The 4,860-nt window shown below is 57.4% G+C and overlaps 1 protein-coding gene across 1 annotated transcript in view; it reads left to right on the top strand.

Annotated features, from left to right (window-relative positions):
• Positions 1-4,860, top strand: part of Ptprs (protein tyrosine phosphatase receptor type S) — a 51,909-nt gene that overhangs the window by 26,116 nt on the left and 20,933 nt on the right.

Below are 4,860 nucleotides of genomic sequence, written 5' to 3'. Positions count from 1 at the left end.
CCACCGCCCTTCTCTGCGGGGGGACCGCGGCCTGGCGCAGTCCGGCCTCGCGGGGCCTGAGGGGCAGAGCCCGCCGCAGGGGTTGGGGGGCACCTCGCCGGATTCCTTTCGCCACTGGACCTCGGACACATCTGCCCGAGCCGGCCCCGGTTTCCCACCAGTGCAGTGAGGGTCTTGCCACGGGGTCCTCGTGCCCTCCGCCTCTTGACCAACTTGGAGAATAGGGACCAGGAGAGCCGCAGGCTGAGAGAGGTCACCAGGCGCACCTCCCTCCTTCCTGTCCTATCCTTGGGGCCACTTCCTGGCCTCTGCACAGCTGGCACCTGTGGTCGCCAGAGCAGAGGACACAGCTGAACCCTCCCTGATGGCCTTCCTTCTGGCAGGGAGCAGTGGCTCTCGGGCCCCAGACGTGCTCCCCCCGAGGGTCGGTGCCCTCAGATCTGACCAGGCTCTAGGGAGCATGCGGCCGCTGCCCGGCTCTTGAACCTCTGCAGTTCTGTGCTTGTCCGCCTGGCCTCCTGTCACAAGTCCCCTCCACCCAGCAGCTGGGTGTGGGCCACCCTGTGGCCCCTGCCACCACCTTCACCGTGGCCCTCCCTGCCTGCCCTGTGCTGGGCCCTCGTGTCAGCCTGTCCCCCCTTGGCCCACCTGCAGCCCCTTGGTCACGTGTAGCCATCCTGCCTTTGTTCTGGAAGCAGCTGCGGCCTTCAGACCTGCAAACCCCCTGCTGCGTGCTCTCGGGGGGGGGGGGCATCTTGGGTCAGTCGAGGGTGCCATCAGTTCGGGCTGGGTGCGAGAGATCAGGGGCCGTGGACACAGCCCGCCACCCAGGCCCCTTCCCTCCTTCCTGCTGCCCACTGAGCAGCGCCCAGCCACCAGGGCGCATCTGGCAGGTCGAGGTCAGTGAGGGTGGCCTGTGGCTTGGGCGGCCACCTGAGAGGCCGGCAGAGTGTCGTAAGGTGAGTACCAGCTGGTCTCGAGCAAGTTCACAAATACAGCCCACCCTGCGTGCCCCCACGCGCCCAGCAGGTCTGGGCTGCACAGATGGCCCAGAGCCCTGTGTCCCCCAGGACCCACTCCTGACGCCCGTGCCCGCGCCGCCCGCAGCGTGTCTGGCTTCTGCACACGCCTGCCCGGCCCTTTCCAAGACATCACGCAGGTTGGGCTGGATTGTGATGGACGCGACCCCAAGGTCGCCGAGGAAGCGGCTTCGGCCCAGGCACGCGAGGCTCCGGGGCGGCCCAGGACAGGGAGTGGGGGGAAGGGACTCCCCACTTCTTGCCCCAAGACGGGTGGGGCCCGAGAGGAGCAGCAGCAGAGACTCAGGGCCAGGCGTATCCCCAGGGCTGCGGGCTCCTTAGTCTGAACACAAGGGTAGGTGGAGGCCAGACCACTCGGCCGTGGGTCTCCCAAGACACTGTCCTACCTTCCCGCCTCGTCGGCGTCGGGCCCACTGCGTCCGGAGACCCACCGCGAGCCGGGTCTGGCCTTGTAGCTCAGCACTCCGCGTCCCTCCCTCGTAAGAAAGTCCTATAAGTTAGCAGGTGAAGAGTGGAAGGTAGGTAACCAGACTGGGAGTTTTCTGGAAGGCGTCTTTCTTTCTTTTATTATGGTTTTTCTCATCATCACCACCATCACCGTTGTTTCTTATTTTATTATGGTTTTGGTTTTATTTTCCTCCCCCTTTCTCAGCAAATCCATTCCTTCTGGCACATTCCCCAGTTGGTTTTCTGCTCCTGCCTGCCTTCCCTGGGCACTTTGGGTTGGGGTGGCTGGTCAAGAAGTGGGGAGAGGCCCCTCAGGTCTAGTTTCAGAGGAGGGTTCCAGTGTCTCACTGGGAGGCAGGTCACTCTAGTTGAGCCGTGGTGGCTCAGGGGTCTGCGAGGCCTTTGCAGATGGGAGCTCTGCTCCTCTCTGGGTCGGCGCAGCACAAGGATGTTCACGTGGCAGATAATACGTATGAGATCCGAGCACAGACGAGGTGGGCGTGAAGGCTGGCAGGACAGTGGCCTCCCTGGGCCTCCTCCACCGTAAGCCCGGGTGGCCACTGGGGACCGTGAAGCCTGGCCTTGGTCCTGCTCTGCCGCTCCCTCACCTGGGCAGAAGGCTCGGCGAGGCGAGGGGAAGCGCGCAGCCTGCAGCCAGTAGGTGCGCAACCGATGATGGTGGTGAGCCCCTCGTGGGCTCTGAAACCGGCTTCTGCCCCCTGGAGCGTGGGGTGGGTGCAGGGACAGCTGTGACTTCTGCATGTCTTTGAGAGCTGAGCAGGGCAGGCCAGGGACAGCACCTGGCAGGGTCAGCCACAGGGCCTGTGGAGTCTGTGGAGGTGAGAGCGTGGGAGGTGGTGCCCGTCACCCCCACAGCGACTTGGTGTATGGAAATATTACGCTCCGTACACACAGTAGGTGCTTAGGTCATGGGAACAATCACTGCTGTTCAGCAAAACCCTTAACATTGCCTGGCACACAGTAGGTGCTCCATAAATGCTGTTTGGAATGTAAATATGGAACAGCATGGGGTGGGACAGATAGTTGGCACTCATCAGCGGATGCTGTCAGTGGTGTGTGACAAGCTAAACCTGGTGCCAGGCACCCAAATCATGGGCTGCGGCTATTGCTGTTCAAATTTCTTGTAGTATGCTTGGTATACAGTGAGTACTTAATATGTGGCACTTGCTATAAATAAGTTAGCCTGGTGAGGTACACAGTAGGTGCTCAAATTAGTACTTTTTTTTTAGCGAGAGAGAGAGGAGAGAGAAAGAATTTTTTAATAATTATCTCAGTTTTCAGTGAACACACATCTTTATTTTATGTGGTGCTGAGGATCGAACCCAGCGCCCCGCGTATGCCAGTCGAGCGCGGTACCACTGAGCCACCTCCCCACCCCTCAAATTAGTACTTGTGTCAGTCTGAAACACTGACATGGTGAGTGCTCAAAACCTGCAGTTATTATCTGCCAAGTCCTTGGCACATAGTAGGCACCCAGTAAATGGGGCCTTATTGAGAGTCCCCTGGCTTGGTGTCTGGCACACAGTAGGTGCCCAGCCCAAAGTAGGTGCCCAGTAGATGGGGCCTTATTGCAATTCCCCTGATAGCAGGGGCTCGATAAGTTACAACTATTAGTGTTTTTATGTAAGGTCCTTAGCAAAAAAACCTGGCACACAGTAGGTGCTTAACAGGTATGAGCTGTTGGTGTTGACCAGCAGTGCTCTTCTTAGTGCCTAGCGCACAGCAGGTGCTTTAGTGTGTGGGAGCTGCTTGTTTTCCACTCACTCTCCTAGCATGGCACCTGGCACACAGTAGGTGCTTAATGTGTTGGGACTATTGCTGTTGGTGATAAAGTCCTCAGTACCGTGCCTGGCCCAGTGGGTGCTGCACAAATGTTAACTGCTATCGTGGTCTTCAGAGGACCGTGGCCACACCCAGTCCATGGCAGGTGCTCAGTAAGCGAGAGCTGCTGTTGGTCCGCAGTGGCTCTGCCCAGGGCTGGCGCACAGCAGGGCCTCAGAACAGGACAGTGTGATGTGGACCTGGCCCGTGGAGCCAGCTCCGCTCCCTGACAGTCAGTGTCCAGTGAAGTGGCACTTTCAACATCACTCTCCAAAGTGCTCGGCATGCTAACTGGCACACAGTAGGTGCTCAAGACATGGGCATTGATTTTTCTCCGCATAAGGCCAAGGGGGGCCCTGAGAGGAGTGAGCGCTCGGTCCCGTGTGGCCACGTGTTCAGTGAGCACTTGCTTGGCCATAAGAAACCCCTCCACCGTATTTTTACCATAAAATATGTGAAGCCCTTGGCACCATGCCTTGCACACAGTAGGTTCAGTAAATAATAGTAGATACTATCTGTGAAGCCCTTGTCAGGGGCCTGGCACATAGTAGGTGCCCAATAGATGGGTCCTTATTGAGTTTCCCTGGCTTGGTGCCTGGCACATAGTAGGTACCCAGTAGATGGGTCTTTATTGAGAGTCCCCTGGCTTGTTGTCTGGCACTCAGTAGGTTCCTGGCACATAGTAGGTACTCAGTAGATGGGTCCTGATTGAGATTCCCCTGGCTTGGTGTCTGGTGCATAGTAGGTGCCCAGTAAATGGGGCCTTATTGAGATTCCCCTGGCTTGGTGCCCAGCACATAGTAGGTGCCCAGTAGATGGGGCCTTATTACAATTCCCCTGGCTTGGTGTCTGACACACAGTAGGTGGCTGGCACATAGTAGGCACCCAGTAGATGGGGCCTTATTGAGATTTCCCTAGCTTAGTGCCTGGCACATAGTAGGTGCCCAGGAAATGGATCTTATTGCAATTCCCCTGGCTTTGTGCCCTGCACATAGTAGGTGCTCAATAGATGGATCCTTATTGAGAGTCCTCTGACTTGGTGTCTGGCACACAGTAGGTGGATGGCACATAGTAGGCACCCAGTAGATGGAGCCTTATTGAGATTCTCCTAACTTAGTTCCCAGCACATAGTAGGCACCCAGTAGATGGGGCCTTATTGAGTTTCCCTGGCTTGGTGCCTGGCACACAGTAGGTGCCCAGTAAATGGGGCCTTATTGAGAGTCCCCTGGCTTGGTGCCTGGCACATAGTAGGTGCCCAGTAGATGGGGCCTTATTGCAATTCTCCCTGCTTGGTTCCTGGCACATAGTAGGTGCTCAGTAGATGGATCCTTATTGAGAGTCCCCTGGTTTGGTGTCTGGCACACAGTAGGTGGCTGGCACATAGTAGGCACCCAGTAGATGGAGCCTTATTGAGATTCCCCTTAGTGTCTGGCACATAATAGGTGTCCAATAGATGGGCCTTATTGTGATTCCCCTGGCTTGGTGCCTGGCACATAGTAGGTGCCCAGTAGATGGGGCCTTATTGCAATTC

The sequence above is a fragment of the Marmota marmota genome, unplaced genomic scaffold, assembly GCF_001458135.2.
Source record: "Marmota marmota marmota unplaced genomic scaffold, marMar, whole genome shotgun sequence".
Taxonomy (NCBI): Eukaryota; Metazoa; Chordata; class Mammalia; order Rodentia; family Sciuridae; genus Marmota; species Marmota marmota.
This window is presented reverse-complemented; position numbering and strand designations above follow the sequence as displayed.